This window comes from Haliaeetus leucocephalus, unplaced genomic scaffold (genome assembly GCF_000737465.1).
Source record: "Haliaeetus leucocephalus isolate CR32 unplaced genomic scaffold, Haliaeetus_leucocephalus-4.0 Scaffold566, whole genome shotgun sequence".
In the NCBI taxonomy this organism is placed as follows: Eukaryota; Metazoa; Chordata; class Aves; order Accipitriformes; family Accipitridae; genus Haliaeetus; species Haliaeetus leucocephalus.
This window is the reverse complement of record NW_010973002.1, coordinates 3,132,287-3,156,363: the sequence shown is the minus strand read 5'-3', so window position 1 is coordinate 3,156,363 and position 24,077 is coordinate 3,132,287. Positions and strand designations below refer to the sequence as shown.

General features: G+C 42.8%; 1 protein-coding gene across 1 annotated transcript in view; it reads right to left on the bottom strand.

The window, feature by feature from the left end:
* The window catches only part of RAPGEF5 (Rap guanine nucleotide exchange factor (GEF) 5), a 188,113-nt gene that overhangs the window by 40,279 nt on the left and 123,757 nt on the right, over positions 1 to 24,077 (bottom strand). The gene's annotated exons all lie outside the window — the stretch shown is intronic.

Genomic DNA, 24,077 nt, shown 5'->3' with positions numbered 1-24,077 from the left:
GGAGTAAAAGTTAAATTCTTTTTATTAAATTAAATATATTTGAGGACAGTTTTTTAAAAGCAAATATTTCAGTTTAACTATCATGTAGAATGAGTAAAGAAGGAAAAGTAGGGAAATATTCCAGTGTTACAGATAGATACACCTCTCTAACTACACACCTAGCAATTTCTATGTCCACATATTATTTACTAGTATGCATGTGCACCAACCAGTGTCTTTAGACCATCACAGCTAAAACAATACTGTATACACATTTACATTACAAACATGTTCAATAGCTCAAACTGTATTCAGAATATACCTATTACTCTATTGCTAGTATTAGACACCTTGTCCAGCTAAGCCAGATATAATTATTCCTAATGCCAGCCGTGAGTCATTAATCCCTTTATACCACAAGAAGAGGTAACTTGAAGACAAATTCCAGTTTGTCCTGGTATTCTGATTACCCTGTTACATCCTGAATAGTTTTTGTTTTGCTGCTTCTCAATGGCTACCAACAAAAAAAAAAAAAAAAAAAAAAAGGGTGAAAAATAAGCCAAACAAGTCCTCCCACTTTCAGTGACAAACTGTGACTGCTGAGATGACAAGCGCCATTCTCTTTTTCATATTAGACTTTACAGAGCAACTTTTCAGACCCTATTCTTCCCACTCTATAGCATTTCTGTTTCCATGTTCTTTCCTTTCCATTACATGCTTATTTAAATATTAAGAAAAAATAAAGCTATGCAAAACAAGGTGACAAACAGGATTTTAAATATGCAGTGCATCAATCTTTTTTCTTGTAATTACATGGTTTACAAAAGGTAACTTCCTCTATACAGATGAGTATAAACACATAGACTCTGCGCGTTTAGATTCTATATTCCTTTATCTGCAGACCATCTATGTCACGTCCTGTTAGTTGGGGAGAGGGTACTGAGAGTGAAATCTGTTAAACTGCAAAGAAAAACAAGTAATCTGTTGTTTTTTAAACTTATCACCATACTGAACCCAAATCTCTTCCACTTTCCACTGTACAAATCCATTGTGAATGGCTGTGCAAGAATTACAGAAAGATTTAAGGGTTTTTCAGGCTTGTATTCCACACTAAATCGGATTATAAGAAAATATAGATAAAGTACTGGAATGCAAGTCTTTTTCCACTTTATGCAAAGTAGCTATTCAGCTTTCTCCAAGGATTTGCTGGAGGAGGCCAAACCTGTATGGAGATTTAAAAAAAAAAAAAAAAGATTGCCTGAATGAACAAGCCACTGAAATTCACAGTTAACTCATAGGTTGTGGTTTTCACTATGAGTATGAGAGAATTAAACGGAGTAAAAGGATGAAAACTCATGTACTGAATTAAAAATATTACTTTCTATACTCTCTGCTTTCCAAGCTGAGGAAATGGCTAAATGCCCTTACTGCCTAATTTATGTTTCAGAAACATACCAAACAGAAAGACATCATAAGATCTTCTTCATCCTGAAGCATGTTAGAACCTGAGTAAAATGTACTGGTGGGCAGCACATAGGAACTCCAGCAGCGTGAAATGTGAATGGGGGCTACACACGCATTTTTCAAACATCAATGCAAACTCTGAGTTTGTGTGGTAATGACACCTCTCTGGTGTTTGGGGGGGGGGCATTTTTTTGAGAAAGACAAAGACCCGAGGGAGAAATAAATGTATTTTAGACAACATATGACAAATTCTAAAACTCCTTAGCTATGCTATTTCCCATTTGTGATTATGGCAAAGATGATGGGATGACCATATGGTCAGCTCCTGACATCCCCTTATGCTAATACACTTATCAGTATTAGCCAGCATTCCAAATTTAAATTCACCAACAACTTCAAAATTTGCTCTCATTTACATTCACTGCACCATCCCTACCTTGCAGGACCAGCCACTTCTCTCTAACATTTAGTGAGGCTCATCTTCCAGAGTATATTTGGGGGGAAAAAAAACAAACAACAAAACCAACCGAATCCTTTGGGGTTTTTATCTTCCTGTGTATGACTGAAAAACTGGGCTCAATAATGCTAATGCACCTTGTGACTTCAAAGCACATACTGGAAATATTTTTTTTAAAGAAAATATTCACCGATAGGGTTAGCAACACCATAGCTGCTTGCTATGTCCTTGCATGTCCCACAATCATCGAGAAAAGCAGCCCTATGAGATAGGGTTACAGCTGGGCAAACAGACAGATGAGCTCTGTGTGCCAGAGTAAAATGGATGCTGATTACTTCTATTCTATAGGGAACAGACATTTTTTGCTATTTTAAATATTCACTCGCTGAGTTCAAATTAAACTAAATGAGGGCTACAGCAAAGCATTTTCAAGTTTTTCAGCCTCTCGGTGCTGAAAGCTCTTAAGCTTGATAAATTCTTGTCACCCCTTTTACTCCTTTCTGTAAAATGTGAAAAATTATAATCACACCTCAAGGCAGACACTGCTACATGTAAATTTTTTGCATGTTTTGGTTCAAATAATACTATGCAATGCCCTGAAACCTTTCAGCAATACAAATGCATGTCCAGAGACTTGTAGCTGTAATCAGAAAATTGCTTGTTCTGCAGAAACTGAAAAACGATTTGAGGGCAATTCTTTTCAAAGATAGGCGTTTCTCAATAATCTGTAATTCCACAGCAATTCACTACAAATGTCAGGATGTCTCCAAGTACAAACAGTAAATGCAAATCACTTTCATTACTATCTGATCTAGCAAGATACTGCTCATGTCTGAGAGGGTGGTGAGTGGTCCCAGATCTCCCTTGCGTTCAGCAGATGGCAATGGCACTCAGGACCTTGCAGGATTAGCCCTTAATTCAAAATCAAATCCTCTAATAATGCTATGCCACCATAGACACAGCATGAAGCAAAAAATGAAAATTATGTTGAGAAAGAAAGGTCAATGGAAAAAAGAACATCAATATATAATTTGCTGCTAATGTATTAAAACAATTATAGTAGTTATGTCATCTAACCACTGAAGCACCGAGAAATCAATGCACAAAGGAATAAAGAGCAAGCCATTTATTTCTGGCATTAGGTTAGAAAAAGAAAATACATAAGGGCAAGATATTTAACCTGTACAACCAGATTTTTTATTAGAGCACAGAAGTCAGAACTAGGAATAATTTCTAAGGTCATCTCCCAGAAATTTCTGGCAGTATTTTAACATCTGCAGAATGAATCAAACACATTCTGTCTGGTAAGGTCAAAGATCCTCCTAAAGTTGCATTCCAGTTGCTGCTATCACATGTATTGGAGCAGTTTCATATTTTGTTTGAGGGACGAAAAGCCCTGAAACCACAGGCAGAGAGCAAATGTCAAACTTGTCTAGCTTTAATGAGGCACTAATTTTTCCACATAGAAATCTGAAGCTCTTTTTTTTCCCCCCAGGTAGGAGGGAGCCCTGGTGATTAATGTGCAGCTATAATGGCCGGGGTTATTTGAAATGATTAGACAAATCCACTACGCCTTATACATTTCGAAGTATTAGAAATATTGCCTATAGCAGTCACCCTAAGACACTGCTACTTTTTGTTAAAAAAAGCCTTGACTACCGCAACTAAAACACTCAAGCTTTCCCTGCAGTGAAACTTCATTTGACAGTTAGCCGAGGTATTTTAACGCACGTGCGAAGTCCTCACACGAGCCTCGCTGGGGAAGGCAGCCAGTCCTTGTTCCCACCAGGCATCTCCCAAAGTACTTTAGGAGAAAAACCCATCCTCTCTTTCCATCAGTTGTTTAAAATAAGCCAGCCAGGCTAGGACAGCCTGGAGCAGCAGGATGGAGGATAAAAGATTTAATGGTTCTCTTTCATCTCTCTGCGCAGGGTCCAGCTGCCTTATGGGGCAGAAGAGATGGGCGGCAGCAGTAAGAGGGCAGCGTGCTGCTGGTCTGCCCCACGGGTTTCACCTTCAGCACGCACCCTGCCTGGCACCCTGCTCAGGCGTCTCTCTGTGGAAGCTGTATCAGCAAGTGCAAGGCAAGTTTCTACTTTTCCGCTTCTGTCTTGCACCTGGACTTCTCTGCATCCCCGCCACCACCCTCTTCTCCAGGCACCCAAAGAGATGCAATGCCCTCCGGCTCAGACCCCTCAATGACACGACTTCCAGCTGCCCCCCAGAGCTGTCACTGCCTCAGCAGGGCCGGCGTGACCTTTTGTTGCCTGGTGGCAGCACAGCTGTGGCACGCAGCCAGCCTCCAGCGACAGACAGCAGTGCGCAAAAAGGGGCTGCATCACCTGCCCCCCCCCGCCACCGCAAGCCTGGTCCCACCAAGTGGGTGTTTTGAGGCGCTCATGGCTGCTCAAGCCTTTTCCCAGGTCCACCAGCTCAGCAGACGTTTGAGTCTAAAGGGAACTTTAAAACCAGATATTCGACTTTCAGAAAGTTAATATAAAGGAAGAGGTACTTAATCTTTATTCTTTTCATCTCTGCTGTCCAACACTCGTGTGGCATTGAAGGAGAACCAAGTTTCAAGTTCAGCGTGTCTTTCTCATCGCTGAATTGGAAAATCTACTCTGAGGAAACCGTAATCTTGAAATCTAATATTATATATAAATATAAAAGTATCAGTGCATCTTCAAAAAAAACATTGTCAGCTCTTCATTTCTCGGTCTTCAACTTGCGATACTTTAAAAGAGCCTACTTTTCAGTGACATTTCTGAGAACGTGAACCCAAATTTTCTGTGTACAACCCCAAAATAACATATATATATATAAAAAATACATAAAAATATATATTAAAAAAAATATATAAAATCTTGATTGGAATTATTTTCAAGTAAGTTAAGACTATTAGCCCCAAAAAGTTTTAACTTCAGTATCTAATGACAGGCTCCAAAATCCACTGTATTTGGACAATATATAGTCCAGCAGATTACGATGACTACAGTACAGTGACCAGAATACTTTCCATACTGGTACATAATATGGATAAAGGACAGGTCAAACTACAATGGCAATGCCACATCTAAAGCTCTGCAGGTCAGGTGCAATGCCGTGACTTCAGTGTGTAGTGTTATCACCATCATCTGCTGCTAACTGCTTTCCATACCAACCAGAGGGATAGGTCCCTTAGGGGAACAGAAATGTACAGATCTGCACTGTGTATTTTTAGAAGTGTTTAGCAAGAAGCTTTGATCTATTATTTTCCTCCTACAAAGCAGCAAGGAGAAATTTCTTTGTGCTTCGGCCTGGGGAAGGAGATATAAGAAGAATCTTGTTTGCCCCTGGGAACCAAATTACCATAAATATGCTAAGCAGTGCAAGCTCCCCAACATGTGGCACTGGAGCATGTGCAGTAAACATCACAGTGTCTCTTCAGGGAAGCCTAGCACGACAAAGCCCCCACTGGCAAAACGCTCCTGGCTTCTGTAGATTTGGCAGAACAGCCTACAAAGGGAATGATGGCATTTTCATCCGAGCAAGTACTGTTGGATTTGGTCCAAATCTCTGCATAAGATGGCAACAACATGCACTAGACTAATGTACAGACCAGGCGCTTCTTCCAGCACATGAAAGAGCAATGCATTGGGTCAAGTGGTGGGACATTTTTGGTGTAATGGGTTGCACAGATTAGGTTAGGGTCTTGCACATGCAGCTCTGGCCCACTGTCATGCAACCTCAAAAGCAACTCACTTGCCAACACCTGATAAATGGAGGCAAAAGGCCCAGCAAAGGTGCTGCATGGCTGTGATGTGTTACAGGCTCTGCTGGGCAGGGGGCAAGGAGGAGGAGGGAACACATCTTGCAAACCCCATAGGAGACCCAGACAGGCATTAGCATGCTGCAATGTCACTGCACCACTGAAGGATGCCACTTCCAGCATTTTGCCCCAGTGTGTACAATACTTCAGGCTGACGGTCACCTCAGATAGATACCTCTGAAATAACTTATGCAATATCTAAATACCTACAACGCACAGCAGAGACCTCCTTATACTGGGATGGGGATAGCAGGAGGGACATGACACCGAAAAGAACCCAAAAACCAAACAGGGCCATACTTGCATCTTGCATTTCTACACCTGCCTTCCTCCCTGCTCCCTGGAGAAGGGAAGCACAGCTTCACAGCATAAAACCAGAACAAGAAGGGTCAGAGCACTTGTAAGGCAGCTGCATTTTGCTTTCCCCATGTGGTGAATGGGCTCCAAAAAACCCTGATGAGTTTCATGATGGTGGTGTTAAAACACAATGTTACATTAATTGTAGACTTATTTACATTATATATGTCCTTTAAATTATGAACCTGAAATTGTACTTGCTATGCTGAGACACCAAATCATTCCAGTGACAGGTTAACATGTAATTAAAGACAGCTTTTCTCCTCATTATTACAACTTAATGGAAGACAGCAATAAAAAATGCCTTGTACATAGTCCATGTATGTATTAAGAACATCTAACAACTTCAAACTATCAGGTTTGTCAGTACAACCCTGTACTGACAGCAGAATGAAAGGCATAACAAAGGCTCTTGCTTGCACAGTTTAAAGATCATACAGGAGAACAGACATTATCCGGAGTTCAGCTGCTTGTGAGTATTAAAATACCTGCATGGGCATATTTCCCTGTGGCAGCAGAACTGTGTTCTTATGCAAGCACCTTCTGGTGCTTGCAATACACAGTAGTTCAATGTTACACTTTTGTGAAAGAACACCTTTGTTTTGACAATTTTCAACCTATTTTCACTCATCGGGAAGCTCAGTGTTACATCCTTGGTTCAGCTGCACCATAATTACTCAGGGATTTTATCTATCTGACGGCCTCACTTATTTCAGTTACATAAAGTGGAGCTATTAAGCAATTACTGGATAAAAGCCCAGTGGGGTAATTTTCTGAAGGTGTATATTCATTTTTGCCATTATTTCAGATTTTTAGCACTGTTTACTGATTTAGTCACAAAAAAATATATGCAGAATACGACTCTCAGATAGGCATAACTTGGGACTTGTATAGTCCAGCTTTCTTCTTTTGTATCTTTCTTTTCCAAGTCCTATGAGATACTGTATGTTTCATGCACACATTGGAAAGCATCTAATGCAAGAGATGCATTCTGTATATTGTAGAAATTGTTTGTTCAGGTTCTACCCCTTCATCAACACTGCCAGCTGTTCCTTGGACTTCGACAGGGCACAGAAGAATCTCCTTGGCTGAGACGTGCAGAAAGGTAGGGTTTACAAGCGTACATGAATCCGATGCAGTGTTTAGGATAAAGGCAGAAATCACGAACTGCAGTAACAGATAGGATACTGCAATAAACTGGGCCTCTTGGCTCATCTGCTCCGTGACCGTGTTTCACTACTACACATAACAACATCTGGCCATGACTAGCACTTGCTGCCATCTTTCATTTCTATAGCTCTTTTTGGCCATAAGTGCCAGCACAGTTTTTATAAAACGAGCTTTATTTTTCCAGTGTACAGAGAAAGGGAGGCAGACACGAGCTCAGCAGAGGCAGGAGGTACCTGCCAAGGCTGAGAGTACAAACCCGGTGTCCTCGCTCCCGTTCTGCTCATCCCTCCGCAACGTAGACAGACAATACCAGTGCATTTGGCCTCCTGCCAGTGAGGCCAACACCACCAAATGTGAGATTCAGATGGTTATCCCACTGCAAATCACCTTTCCCTATCAAATTTCCAAACCCTCTTCACATTAAATAGGCTGACAACTGCATACTTTCTACTTCCCTTCAGCATTTCTTCTTTTTCTTTCTTGCTCCCCAAAGGAAAACGGCTTTTGCAACTGTACTGTCTGTCAGTCTTACTCTCCCTTATTCCTGTAACCTTTGAATCTGTCAACAAATTTCAATGAAATTTAAGACAGGGCAGCAAATTCTCAAAGACACTATGTTCCTATAAGTAATGGGAGTAAGTGCATCTGTGGAAGAGAGAGACAAATTATTGTCTCGCTGAAGTAAAGCCTGCCATTAAGCACAGCTATGTCTGTAGACATAAAATAACTCAGCTAAAGGAGATGTAGTGATAGTATCTCAAGCTGCCGCTGGTAGGACTGGGGTTTTTTTGATTAAAAGATACAATCTCAAACGCTGGGACTACTAGCATCACTGAGATACCCTCTGTATTTAAAATACTGCAAACTGTGTCCATACCCAGTTTCTCTAACAAGGCTTCCCATCACTGCTGTTCCCATCTCTCTGCTCCACCAGGTTGCTGGGTCTTCTCTTGGTGACCCCTATAAATTGCCAGGGCAGACCACTGTGTTTTACTTTGTGTTTGCATAGCACCAGTCACAGCCATTGTGGCTTCTGAATGCCTGTATATATGCAAAATGGTAACTCATTATCTTTCTGCATTTGTTTCTGCAAATAATGTTTGGGGTTTTTTTTTTCATTAAACAGCTTTGCTTATTCAGTTAGTCATTAAGGCCAATTATAAAAACTAATTTTTAAATTTTTTCTTACTAAGAAGCAGTATCCTTTCTATATCATCCCTGGCTAGTCTATGGAAAATCTTCAATTAACATGATGACAGTCTCAGACTGCAATCACTTGTCCATGGCTGCAGCCCGGTAGACACTTCTGCTAGATGTAACACTACCTATAGCTTCTTGCAGGTTACAAAATAGTGAGCATGTATTTATTTTTACTAAAGAGTGCCTGTCAGAGGAGGTAGCAAAGCATCTCAAAGAAAGACTCTGAGGATTATGTACCACTCCTCAGCTAGCTAAATACTTCCTATGTAAGAACATATATTTAAAAGCAATTTTCCAAATCAGTTTTTAGAAACACATCACCGATTACAGTAAATATATAGGAGCTGGAATCAATTCCATTAGGAGCGGCTGTTTTAAAGACACAGCAGCCCACATCCCAGAAGGACAATGAAGTATAATATGCAAGCTCATTTAATCACTGTATCCAATTACAAGGAGGAATAAATCATCACACACATGCCTATGTCTGAATTTTAAAAAGTAAATAAATCATGAATAGTCAAGCCAAATGTTGTGAATCTCTGGATTCACAGATTAGTAGGGGAAGTGGTGCATTCACTTCCCATTTGAAATGAGAGTATCCAAAAACTATTAACAACATCTAATTATTTTAAAATAAATACAAAGGCTGCCTTTTTTTTTGTTCAGTTTGGAGCTTGATCATACAGAGCTGCCATCCTCTGCAGCAGGGAACACAAAATCCTGACAGTGACCTCAGTGGAGCTTGTATATGGTCTAATGACAGACTTTCCTAGTCTCTCTGCCCAAATTCATACCCAGGACTCCCCTAAGTCACAGGGGTTCAGAAGAGGAGCTGGCCTTCCTGCTAACACTACAAATAGCAGCACTTTGGGCAACTGCTCCTGCCCTTTGCTGTAAACTCCCTCATCCCAGACCTACATGACCATACCCTCTAGGAGGATCTGAATGCTCTCCATTTGTCAAGAACACCCAATACATCAGTTTCTTGCAAAGCTGATGGCATTTTCTTGTTTTTCAGACACTTTTAGCAAACTGTTATTAAAGATTTATCATTCTTTGTAATCAAGAACATAGTTGTAACTTCCCAAATTGCATCTCGCTAACCTTGATTCCCTGAACAAATTTCCAGTCCTTTAAACTGAGATGTTAAATCAAATACCCTATGGCCCATCTGCATGTCAAAACCCTCACCCGAGTAGGGAGATCAGATTCTCGTTTATACTAACACAACCTATATACACACATCAAAGAAAAAAAACTGTTCAAAATATTTACGTAAGTGGCACAAGCAACTGGTAAGATGTGCCAAAACTTTTGCCTAGAGAGAAGGGCCATCACACTGGAGCCTGTAACAAAATTTGCCTCAACCCAGTGAAACCTGTCCTGGTTTCAGCTGGGATACAGTTAATTGTCTTCTTAGCTGGTATAATGCTATGTTTTGGGTTCTGTATAAGAAGAATGTCGATAACACACTGATGTTTTCAGTTGTTGCTAAGTAATGTTTAGACTAAGTCAAGGATTTTTCAGCTTCTCATGCCCAGCCTGCAGAAATGCTGCAGGAGCACAAGAAGTTGGGAGGGGACACAGCCAGGGCAGCTGACCCAAACTGGCCAAAGGGGTATTCCATACCATGTGATGTCATGTCCAGTACATAAATGGGGGCGGGGGGGAGGGGCTGGGGGGGATCGCTGCTCGGGAACTACCTGGGCATCGGTCAGCAGGTGGTGAGCAATTGCATTGTGCATCACTTGTACATTCCTATCCTTTTATTATTACTATTGTCATTTTAATATTGTTATAATTATCATTATTAGTTTCTTCCTTTCTGTTCTGTTAAACTGTTCTTATCTCAGTCCACAAGTTTTACTTCTCTTCCCGATTCTCTCCCCCATCCCACTGGGTGGGGGGAAAACGAGCAAGCGGCTGCATGGTGCTTAGTTGCTGGCTGGGGTTAAACCACAACATACCACACCAGGATAGACCTCAGGAAAATGCTTTCTTGCTGCTTTGCAATGGAAGAGAAATATTCAGGAGAGTACTGAACGTCTGGGGAACACATGGGAGAAGCCCAGCTTCAGCTGGCAGACACCCTCCCCTGCCTGCAGGTTTAGACGTAGCTTGCCCCACACGCCCAGGTTTCCCAACGGACCACATCCCAAAATCTCTACGTGTGTGCTCTGGGGCTTCTGCCCACAGCAAACCTCAGGGGTCCAGGAGGCCCCACGATGGCAATGGCTCCCCACGCTCTCTCCCCGCCTTGGGGAAGGGCTCCCTCCACCCAGCAGCCTCACTGGGCAGAGCACGCAGCCCCAGCACAGATGCCATCTTCAAAGCGTTTGCAAGCTGCGTGTGGCCCAAGAGCCCTACGCTGCTGTCACAAGGAGGGGACAGCGAGGAGCCCGCAGCACGGCCAGGGCCGCTTCCTTGCAGTCAGGCTGGGCTCCAGCAGGCCAGAGGTCTGCGTCTGTTTGCCCGTCCTAAGAATTACTCAGCCGCCCCTATGCAGGCTCCTTGTTCATGCCCGTGCCGCTGAAGGTGGAGGTGAGGAGGCGTTCCACCTGCCGGGAAGTGGGGTGCGTGTGCGTGTGCTGAATTTCTAAAGCACCCAGTTGCCGCCTCCCTGAAACTGCTCGCTGGCACATACCAGGACGGCAATTTTCCACCTGCCCGTTACAGAGTTGTCTCTACAGGCAGCAACGCAACAGTAAGAGGAGAAGCTGTAGTCATCTTAACAGGCGAAATGTTTGCATTTGCCTGTCGTTGGCGGTTTCCATGTTTTGGGGCAACGCTGCACGTTCACTGCTGCTTTAAGACTTTGAATGAAAACCCCTTGACAACAGGGATCTGACAAATGCTATTTGTTTGTGGTTGTTTTTCGCTGTTGTTTGTTTGCTTCCAGCTTGTGGCTGTGCATCCCCCATGATGTACTAACAGTAACGACAAACAAAATCCCATGGACAAGGCTCCTATCGTGGCAGGGAATGAAAACCAACAAGGGTTTCATTATTTTATTGATGCCAGGGCTCTGAATTCATGACTGGGAAAGAACAAAACCCCTATCTGGCTTTCTGGTTTTGGCTGCAGTGGTTCCTAGAGAGAGGTCAACCAGCCCTAAATCCTAAGAAATGGGGGTGGGGAGGGTTAAAGAAAGGCTGCTTGGGGAGTCAGTAGAGCCTTGTGGGCAGGAGGAAGAGGAGGGATAATGGCAGGAGGGGGATGCAGGGTGCAGAAGAAAAAGGAAAGAAATTGAAAAGCAATAGAAAGTGAGGTATAAAAGCCTCTAGCAGTCCCAGGTCAGACAGCATGATTTCTCCATGATTACATCCCTGATTCTGGCAATTTCTATCTCCATCAAAACCCAAGTTCAAGCAAAGGAATAAAATCACAATTCATCCCAAATGCTGTCACAAGAAAGCCTAAGTTTTTTATTATTAGCTTCCATCAAAATTAGATCCATCAATGCTGTCACTTTATTTACATTGATCTATTTTCCTCGTCCTCCCACCCCAGAATGTTTCTGCGCTCAGTGTCCTTGAAAACAAGCCATCACATTTTCACTTCAGAGAAACAGTACTGATTTGGTTTCGGAAGGATCTCACAAGCATTTCTGAACTGAGACAAGGTCATCTCATGATCTCAGCCTGGCTCAGGAGATGGTGATGTGAGCTGCACATCCCACAGGTACAACTCACATCGGTATTTTTCACCTTGTCTAAAAGATGGGACAAGCAATTTACTTTATTACAGTAACTGATGCTATTGCGAAAAGCTCTTTCTGCCAGAACCAGCTATACTCCAGGAGGGTTACTGACATCTCACGAGAAACGTTTGGCTGTCAAAGTGCTGTAATTCTACTCCTATTTCAATCTCTGAAAGGATCAAAATTGACTTTAAGAAAACAAGCCGATTTGTCTCCAGTGCCAACCACATAGACTCTCCTAAAAGGTGTTATGTACCCCAACTGATATCATACCGGATCAAGCCTTTCCTTCTAAAAAAGCAACACCAATTTAAAGCCTGCATTATGAGCTTACCAACTGCAGTTAATGCAAGAAGCTTCTGAATTTATGCCAAGCGCATTCTGCTCCATCATCTCCTTTTTAGACAGGCCCCTCTACTCTCACAAAAGTATTCTTACTACAGCCATCTATTCCTACATCCAACAGCCGATCTTCTGACTTGCCCACTAAAATCAAAACCTAGCAACGTAACACAAACCACAGCAGAATCCTCCGCCAACCTCATCCAGCACACAGCAAATCTGGCCTTCAGTAGCTGCTGCCACAGCTGCTCTTTCCCCTCTTTTTAACTTGGACATGATAGAGAAGGCAGCAGCCAGCGTTGGGGCAAGGCAGAGGCAAGCTCCGCTGCACTTGATAATCCGGGGTGTGTTGGCAGCAGTTTGCCAATGCCACAGACAGGCTTTCTCAAGCAGTTGCGTTTATTCAACTAAACAGCAAGCAGAGGCATTCAGTGCTGTAATGCAGCTCAGGGTTTGCAGCTATTAAGGGAGGTCTTAAGAGCCCGCAGAAAGCCTCATCAGGCACTACGCATCGGGAAATAGGCAGAAATCTATTCCAATTAATGGTTCACAAATAGGTCTTGGGTTGTGGCTTTTTGTTCTTAATTTCCCTGGGTGTCCTCTGAGCACAGGGATTTACAGAAAATGGTAAGGCAGGAAAGAAAACGACTGCATCAGCACACTACACAACAAAGTATCACCTAACCGTATTAACAGGCAGCATGACAGGGAGTTTAGTAAAGTAATGATAATTGTGTTTGGCTATAGCCAAAACCAGTCCCGCTCTTGCTCACAAAAAGACCGAGGCTGCTACTTCCATAATACCGTGAAACCGTTTGAACTCAGGGCATGTTAAGAAGGATTGCGGGGGAAGGAGGAATTAACAGCATGAGAGTAAATTTAGTTCACAAGGGGAAAAAAGCAGCTTTGAAGAACAGATTTCTTTCAGATTCTTAATACACAACCTCAAAGCACAGGTCTTCAGTGAATCCATCCTTCCACCCTGTGGGCGGGGAATGAACACGCTCTTTATATTCCTCAGAAAATGTTAATCTCACAAGAAAATCATTGTATTATAGCAACTTTGAGCACTGGAAACACTGGAATTCAAACCCTGAAGACAGTGCATGAACTGTATTCTTGGACTCAAAGATGCAGCAAGTATGTCAGGATACAGTTTTATGTTTTCAGCATTCTTACGTAAAAACTCCCCCACTCTGTGAAAGTTTACTTCCAAACACATCTGAATTTCAGAGCACCGTCTCTGAGTTTTATAACATTACAGAGAGTCTGCTCTTGGCAAGGAGTGCTTTGCTGTATTCTGAGCACAAGCTTCCGACTTATCAGCCATCACACTAAGTGCTAATAGCAACACAGGAGTCATTAATGGACAAACACCCCTACTTATGCCAGCAGGTGGTGAAGCTCTGTGTTGTGGAAGAGGAACACAGAAAGAGAGCATTGAAGACAGTGTCCAGTTTTTCTACAGTCTGCAGGTCAGGGTTTGATAGCAAAAAGCCTTAAGAAGGAAGGAAAGGAGAGCAACGCTAAGTGGTGAGAACGAGTAAATACCTAGGGAAGATGGGAGATCTGTGGTGAAGGGCCCCATGGCTGGGGTTCCTGAAGGACTGGATGGTCTGTGGCTCCTGCTGAAGGAATAGGACGTGCGGACACTTCATAAGAAGCAGCAACGCTGGTATTTCAGTTTTGCATTTCCAGTTCCTATTCTCACAGTTAACTGACCTGCCAACCCACACACCATCTGTTGCTATTCCTCTCACGCTACTCACTCACAAATCAGGTCTCACTTTTCCTCTACTAGAAACAGCAGCTTTGAGATAACTGTATATGTTTTATAATTAGTCAGTTTCAATGAGCCACATTCTGGGAAAACTTGAAGACAGGGCTGTATCTGGGGGCTGAGAGGATCTAGAAAGTTGTGTCATCTTCACAGTAGGGGTTGTCCTCTCCCTTCATACATTTCACACTTGGTGGTTTGATCCCACTGCTGCAGGGGAATGGGTCTCCAGTGGACAGACGTCAGTAAGAGTTACCACAGTTTAGACTCATTTCAGAATTTGGCTATAACCTTTTGCTAAGCCTTTGACATTCTTACAGCTCACTAGAACCAGTATGACATCAGTTGCAACAGAAGGGAACTGGCCTGCTTCATCTCCAGACCTGCAGCCATGGAACTGACCCAACCTCCAGTGTAGCGTTTAAGCCAGACAGGGCATCAACCCAAGTGGTTGGCGTACTTCTAAGATGACATCCCCCTTGCCGAGAGAGATCTCCTTGGCATCACCACTGTGCAGTGACTCAGTTTTCTTTTTTGCTTTTATGGCCCTCAGTGCCAGCCTTCTGACCTGGGAACACTAGTTATTTCTGCTAGATTTGATGCTGACCAGCCACACTCAAGCGATTAGAAAAGGATTCAGACTAAAGTGGAAACTAAGAGGCAACCTCTGCTACTCTTCTTAACACTAAAATACAAGCATTTTTATAAAATAAAACCTTGCAAGTATTTTTTATCCCTTCCATACTCACTTCTTGGCTTAACACCACCAGACAATTAGGAATTATCAAAAGCACCATTCTGAAAAGAGTTCTACAGAATTATTTCTCAAATACACAAACATGTCTCTCTATAATCTCAGCTACCTAATGCATCTGTTAATTTAGAGATATATATGACCATATATCCTTTCATATATTTGAAATACTTACTCCATTGGTTTGATAATTTTTATCACCTAGACTTCCAACGTCATTAGGGCAAAGTGATTTTACAAATAACGGATTAAAACTCTTTAGGGTCACATTAGCTTTCCAGAAGCCTTACCAAATTCCCAGTGTCAAAACAACTTGTCTTCCAGGTACCTCATCAAAATGTTTATATCACCCAAGTCTATTTTGCAGTATAACAAATTAACACATTCTGCTTTTTATGACTTTAAAATGAAAAGCCTTTTTCACTGTCTAAAGAAAATTATTTATCTTCCCTAAAAAAGTTCTCCTGCTAGACCTGCACTTCCCAATTCCTTTCTGCTTAAACCATTAAGATCATCAAAACCCCTCATAATGTCTACAATGCACATATTCATAATAAATGGTTTCACACTAGGCTTTCATGACAGCTCCTTATCACTTTCTCACATAGCAAAAGGTGACAACTAGCTATAATGAACACAGAATTACAGAGAAGAGACTGAGGAACTAAGAATACTATGATCTAATTGACATATATAATGGGTAGCTTTTTCTTCTGCAAATTTCACTCAAACACAAAACACATTAAACACTTGGGGCCCTACCATTGCCCCAAGCTATTCTTGCACAGCATACAAAAAAATTTATTTAGGTGCCCAAAGGTGCCCAGGTGCTCCTGGGCACACTGAAACCATGTGTTTGTCTGATGGCTACCTCAGTTCCTTTTCCTCCTTGAAAGGGTCTACTTTGGGAGGCGTACTTACACCATGAAAAGTATTTGTTGTGATAAACTGAAAAAATACCATCAGTTTCTACAGTGAAAGTCCTGATCATAAAGACAAGAGTCCTGATCACTAAGGATGTTCATCATTCCCCATGCTGCCTCTAGTTTCCCAGTCACTGGATGTAATGGTGAGACAATCCAGGAGCAGCATTCCCAGCTCTGCCTTTCCAAAAGTTTGCCCTAAACAAGCTTTCGTGCCCAAGTGCAAAAGAAACCTTTTTCAGGCTCCAAGTCCTCATTTCCCAGAAATAACTGTCTGAGCTCCTGCCAGGAGACAGCATCTTAGACATATTCCCCTCGCTGGCATTTCCTATTAGCTTAAGCACCGCAGCGTGTGACACGCTGTCTGTAGTGAATCCCAGACATGGTGCTCCTTCTGCAAGCTGATTCAGCTCACTAATGTGACAGAAAATAATCCTACTAAAGGAAGAAAAAAAAAGTTTCCTGCTAAGATCCTTAGAGCTACTTGGCAGAAGGTCAAACCAAGTATAGCAGAGGTGAAGGGGCTACATGGCAATGAACAGGAGGACAACCAGAGGACATTGGATCTTCCCATTTGAGCAGAAGCCAGTGTCACTGCTGGCAGCCTTGGTCCCAATCTCATGCTATGCCCAGCGCTCCTGCTTCTCTTGTCCCAACTCCAGGCCTCACCACGCCATTTGCAAAGCCATTCAGCAGAAAACTGTTCATTCTCTGATGCCAACTGAACTGGTAATTTGCTCAGTTGTCCTACCTGAAGGAACTTGTATCATATTATAACCTTAGATTCTGATTAGTTGCTTCCAAACTGCAATGTGCTGCATGTGATACACTGGGTCATATCAAAGACACCCATAAAATAGAACCAAGTCTTTGACAGGGGCCAACAGAGGATGCCCTGGGGAAGAAAAAAAACTAAGAAGACTACAAATACAGAGTTATCTTTCTCTGTTACACCCTCCTAGCTTCCAGCAACCAGCAGTGTAGACTTTCCAAACTGGAAATTGTATCAACATCACTGCAGTGATAGAGTTTTTGCCAGGATTTTGCCTAATTTGTTTTTAAACCCTTCCAAACTTTGGGTTCCACAAAATCCTCACAACAATGAGTTTCACAGTTTAGCTGTGCATCATTATCAGGAAAGAACTTATCTTTATTAGTTATAAACCCCATAACTTTGCTGTTATAAAACACTTCCCACATTACGAGAAACTATGAATAATCTTTCCATACTCACCTTCCAGACACAATTCAGTCTCATAGATCACCATATGCCTCCTTTACAGAAATTCTTTTTCTATGATGACCAGACCGAGACTATTTATTCTTAGATGTATTTAATCTACACTTCTAATCACCTTTGCTGACCTTTTCAAGGTTTTTTTTTAGTTCATTTACAAGCCTTCTGAGCTGGGGAAGAAGAAGAAACCATATTCTACATACCATATTACACAGTTATACAATGGTATAACTATGGTTCTTGCTTGTCTTCTTTCCTAATTGTCCCAAATACAGTTTGCCTTTTTGATCAGTGCTGATCAAAAATTTCCAAGAACTATCCACACTATCTCCAAAGACCTATTTTCTGCATGATATTAGCCAATTCAGCACCTCTGCTGAATATGTATAATAAAGATTTCCTTTTCTCCATGTTAGAAAATGCATTGCTTCACATTTTTCAAACTTGGATCTCATCTGCGATTTTATCATGCAGTCACACAGATTTTTATTCCTTTCATCTTCCTTCAGCCACAGGGCTGGTTTGAGGGGGCCCACTCCCAAGTCATTTTCCCAGTCCTACACTGTCCCATTCTTACTACTTTCATGAGGCTATTTTAGAGTTGGATCAGCTTTCTGATCTAACTTACCTCGCAGAGAGACCTAAGCAAAGTTTGTCAGCATGATGACAGGACAACAAGACAGCTCAAAAAGGCAGTCAGAGGTTGGGATAATAGGGTGTACAAGAACAGAACCTTGCATGGCCACCAAAAATGAAACCATGGCTTCATTTATCATGAGACTCTCAACCATTTAATATTATCAGCACATGCTGTTACCTTAGTTTCCATCTCGCACTCAGCAGCAGCCAGTCTTCAGTGGTGACTCCTCTCCATTTTAAACACTGACAATTTACTTTTACCTTTCATTTTCTCCTTTTAAGTCATCATCAGCCCTGAAAAGCACCTTCTTCCTTATCAAAAGGATCTTTAAATTTCTTTAAGGACTTTTGGCAAAGGACTTTATCAAAAGCATTCTGGAAATACAAATCTAAGATATAGGCAGACTGGACCATATATACCCTCATACTCCTTCAAATCTTTAGCAGCTCTACGGGATACATAAGATCTGACTTACCTCTGGAAAAAGAATGCTTCCATTCCCTCAGTACAATATTTCTGCATGCATTTCTTCCTTCTACTTTTATTGTACTGCCACTCAATTTCCCAGCACAAAGTCATATCTTTATGCTGCAGTTTTGCATCTAATCAAACTCCTGCAAGCGAGTCCAGCTGCTAAAGGCACCAGTCCTTCTCTCCTGCTGTCACCTGCACATCTCCTACTCCCTGCCACCCTCTCCCTGTGTCAGGGGCAAATTTTGTGCCACTGACAGATCAAGTGGATCAGGAGACTGATCTGTCTTAAAACCAATAATTTAGTATTTCCTAGGTTAGCATCAGCTAGGACCAGCTTGGTACTTGGGTCTGCTACAGAATCACATGACAGGCTGTAGAGGCACAGAGGGACCAGTGCAGTGGCAGAAATGAGTGGTGGGGGAAGGCTGAGCTGCTTCTTTTGACTACAACGCCAGTTTATGCTGGAATAATGTATTGGTAAAATGACAGCCTTATTGCTTAGATGTTCCCCAAATAGAACCATTTCTTTTAATTGGCATCACATTTTCCGCCTTCCTCTGCCACTGAAGCTGATTTATATGATAGATTACACACCACTGTTAGGAGTTCAGCAATTTCATATCTGAGTTCCTTTAGAAGTCTTTTGGGAGTAACATCTGATCCTGGTGATTTGTTACTATTCATTTTATTGATTTATTCTAAACCTACTTCCACCGACACTCCAATGTGAGACAGCTTAAACTCATGCTGCATGAAGCAATGGTCTTGTGCAAGAACCTTCCCAGGTCTTCTCACACGGAAATAAATGATTATTTTAGCTTTTCTGTTATTCTTAAACTGATGTTGCTCCATGCACTCTGCTAAACTCTTATTCCTCTCCTATGGGCATGGCAGTAATATGCATTTAGCCCACTCAGTTCACCAAGTTTTCCTAAGACTTTGGGGAAAAGTTTACAAAATCCCTCAAAATTATGACAGACTATATTTCATTATAAAGGACTGCTAAGAGGAAGGGCTGGCAGGCATTTATTCTCTCCTTCCTAAAAGCTGGAAGATAGGATCACAAAGTGTTGGGCAAATACTTATTCTCCCTGACATCAGTCCACATGCACCAGATACACTTATGTTGTTTGTGTGGCAGTCACAGGAGTATGTTTTTTAACACCTTTTATTCATCAGTAATAAAGCGCAATGAGCAGAAGTCCTAAAAACATCCTTTATAGTTAAGACACAAACAAACAAAAAATATCAAAAAGCAATCAGATTTTTTCCCCTTGGATTATTAAACAAAAGATAACACCTAGAAAAGGCAGAGCTGTAACCCTTTTTTACAACACCATTTAGCAGCTGACTATCACCAGCTTATGCAAGACAGTACCATTCTCCTAAAAGGTCACATACAGTTCCGCAGAGGGTGCCGTTACCCAACATCAAAGCAGTGTCATTGGTACAAGCATAGAAACAGAATGGGTTAAATGAAAGTAACCCTTACTACACAGCACTTCTAGGACAAATAGACATGGTCTGAAGGCCCCTCCCAGATGTTATGTTATGATCCTAAAAGCTAAAACTGCTTCTGTGTGACAGGGGAGAGTTCCCACTAATCCAAGGATCATGCACAGTCCCAGATAAGGTGACAGAGCACGGTACAAAGGTCATTACTCCTTTCTTTTCCTATTCCTAAGAAATCCAGACCATACTTACACCTTTCTACATCTGTTTTAGCTATATCATGAGGATTCATCCTCTTTCTGTCCCAGTAACCCTTCTCCAGGCCTTTCATCATTTGCCACCCTAACTTCCATGACAGCCTGTCTAACAAAAGTATCATGCCTCCCCCCTTGCCACAATCCCTTTCACCCACTCCACTAAAAAGATACATCAGTTAAGACTGACACCATCACGTTGCTCCAGTCATACTGTTCCCCATTTACATCCTTTCTCCAGATCCCCATTTCCCACTGCTTCTTGCTCTGAAAGACCTTCACAAATCAATCTCTTCTTCTCCCTACTCTTTCCCTAAAATGAATCCCACGATTTAAAAGATGGGTAGTGTCATCAGATGTGAATGAGGGAGATTATGTTCTGCTTTGGCAACGTTCTGCTTCAGCTGTCCAAGAGAGGTGGCCCAGTGGCCTGAAGGAAATGGTCTAAGGGATCCAGGCAGGCCTGGAGAAGTAACAGTGGATGTGATGATCACTGTGTCCTTCCAGAGGCTGCCAAACGTTGAATGCAACCACCGCGAGGCAAGATGGTATGTTTGAATAGAGACCAGTCAGAGGATACTCCAAAGACTAGATTAGATTAATATCCAGAGAAGGAAATGTGGCTAATGGCCAAGAAATAAAAGCTTTTGCAGAAAAGGACGACAATTCTGAAAGAAATGTTGTAGACAATGGGAAGGGATTAGAGATCCAGAGATGCTAAGATTTGGTCTCTTGGAGATTACTTGTTCAAACTCCCATCCTCGATGAGGATTAGACCAGGAGGTATGCCTTGCATCGTCTGCCTGGATATTGACATATTTGAAGTGTCTCACTCTGTTCAATCCTTAAAACTTCAAACTGCCCTCTAAAGTACACACTCAGCTGAACACACCCCAGTGATTCCAGCAACCTTAGAGATGAGTCAGAAAAGTTGTTCCTTACAGAAATTGAAAATTTCCATCCATCTCATGGTAGGAAACAAGAACAGTCTTCTTGGGAGTTGGTACTTGGGAGCTGGTACATTACAGGTTATAACAACTCAGCGAGATCAAATCTTTCTCCCTTTGAGATGGAAGGCTGGCAAGCCTTTGTTACTGGCAAGCCCAAATTTAAGATGACGCCACAAGAACTTGCATATACTCCCTGACATAGTCATCACGAAAAAACCCTCAGTCATTAAACAGTTATTAAGTACGTTAAGCTTAAAGAGTCTTGCAAACCTCAGGCTTTCGAGACACCCTTGCCTACAGAAGTCATCTGAGCAATAGACTAGTCTAGCTGTGCACACTGCAGTGTCCTCTTCAGTGCCCTCAGTTGCTATAACAGTGTTCAGCCACATCACAGACAATGAGACGACTCTTCAGGTCAGGTCCCCACCTGTTTATTATAGCAGAGGATGCCGCAGCAGAGTGCTTAAGGTATCTTGCTACAGGTTTAGAGGTGGCTGAGCCTTAAGGCCTGGGCTGGACCCCAGTTAAATTTACTCCAGACCAGCCCCAAAGCTTCCCTTTACTCTCCCAGCTGCAAGCGGTACCTGCTGACTTGGGTTAGAAGATGGAGGATGGCTGGGAGCAATACATGGCGCATCATTCAGCCATGTCAGTGTTCATAAAAAGCGGTGCTCCATGACCACGCTAGCCCCAGGAGACAGTGGTGGGGTTTTTTTAATGACCATAAAGGGTTGCAGTTCTGAGTTGTTATACAAAGGGTGGGAACGAAAACATGCAGAGCATCCCTCCTTGGGAAGCAGTGCAAAGGGTCAAACAGAACAACAGCCCCCTGTGCACCAGCATATGTAAGAACAGCTCTTTCTCATGTTCTTTACAGACACAAATAAGCAAACCGGGTTGGGGGCTGCAGGGAAAGCAGGAGGCCAAGGAATTCATCCTGGAACTGGCAAACCGACAGCAAGAACAGCAGCTGGGTACAACAACATCGTCCTTTTATGTTCCGCAAAGCTACGCCTGCTAAAACACAAGCCTGTGGGACTCTGCAACTCAACCGTCCTCTGAGATGGGCCAGACTGGAACTACAAAAAAAACAAAGAACAGCAAATCCAAGCACACAAACAGCAGAAGAATGTCTTCAGGTGCACACACAAAGATGTACATATGTACAGTCAAGGTCCCACACTTTCTCATGCCATATGCCACTGAGTCTGCAAAACAGACCAGTAAAACCATTACAGGGGCACCCGCCACATAAAACATTGGGAAACATAACTCCCAAAGTCTTGGATGAAGTTCTGTATTACCAGATCAATAAAGTTAGAAGAAAACAGTGTATGATGAACACCCTTGAGGAAGCAGAGGGCTGCTGCGCAAGGTTTAGCGCACTTCTTTGTGATGACAAAAAACTGAAGCCACAGCTACTTTGTTTTGTCCCTGGGATCCAGTTAACCCTGGCTACAGGACACAGCTAATTGTTTCTTTCTAAAAGGAGTTAGGATAAGGCAGAAGAGGTGAGGGGAAGCCAATCAACCTTTAAATACATTACCATCTGCTAACGACCAGACAAGTAGTGGTTTAGCATTTGTTTTGAGAGCAGTTTAACAGCCTCTCTCTATAACAATAAGAACAGGCTTATGAACAGCCTCCCCTTGATGGGAGGGAGAGAGAGCAAAGAGAAAAGAAAGAAAAGGTAGTACACGTGAGGATGTATACAGCATCTAATGCTTTATGTAAGGAGTGCTTTCTATTTACAAGCACTAAAATATAACGCATATCACTAGCGAAAATCTCATTGTTTTCCAGCAAGATTGCAAGTGTATAAAAAAAGATGAAGCAAACTATAAAGACAGGCAGCTAACGTCCCTCAAACCGCATACAATAAATAAACATCAATGGGGAAACTTATTCTGGTACCAACATTTGACCTTAAAGGGCCAAGGCAGGACCCTCACTACACTGCCTAAGAGCTGGCTCAAGTAAATTACACCCAGAACTGGTCTGATCTGTGGAAGGAAACCAATCACAGCCTCTCTCTGCACTAAATATTAATGTCTAGGCAGACAAAAGCAGCACTAGGAATACTGTAACAATATCACCAGCAGACACTCTGTATGTTTCTTCGGGGCATTCACACATTAGCACTAGGAATACGCCTATTGTCCCACATTAAACTAATGACTTGTTCCGAGAACCCAATCCTGATGTTCCTCTGGGAATCGCAGATGTTATTTATATTTTCAGTCACTTAAAAGGATTAAAGTGTGTTTATTCTCAGTAATCTCATTTGTGAAGAGAGATATATACAGGCAGCAGGAGTATGCGTTTTAACCCTATTGGGAACGATCAAATAAATGCACAGCTCCATTTCCAGCCAGCTGCCTTCCTCAGCTCTTCAGTATTCGGGACCTCCCAAAGTCTCACCAGCCTGGCCGCTTTCATTAAAACTATCTGTGAATTGCAGGTTGCAGGCACTTCTGGTAAACTACCCCAGGAGATCTTGGTGACAGCAAGCTGTGCACATAGCCAAGAGATCCAGCTGAAAATTAAACCTGCCGTCAAGTAGCCCGATCAATGTAATAATTGCTCTAGGCTGGACCAAACTACAATCTCCGGTTGAAGACACTCAAGTACAGCATCAGGCTAGACGCTGTGCCACGGGTTATGAGGAAATTTATAAGCCGTGCTTATGAAACGGAGGATGTGCCAAAGTACTGGGGTGGTGGCAAAACGAGTAGTTAGCCGCGAGGCTGAAGTGCACAGCAAGTATTCTGATCAATATAATAATAGCTGCAGGCTACGGGGAACGGCAGCCTCTGCCTGAAGAGGCACGGGTGCCGTACGACGCACGCCGCAGCCTGCGCTGCCCAGACACCAGCGAAAGCCGAATACAAAAAAAAAAAAGGCTGAAGTTGCCGCTAAGCATGCGGCTCCGAAGCGGCTTCGCTAATGGCTGGCGTGCCTGCCCCGAGGCCGGGCGCCCCGCTTGGCCACCTCCCGGCTGCCGCACGCTCACGCTTTCCTCCCGCATGGCCCCCGGGTTGAACACCGCCGGGCTGGCAGCCGCCTTTCGGCCGGGGGTGCCCGGGAGCGACCCCCGCGCCGCCCCGCTCCGCTCCGCAGGCACCGGCACCGGCAC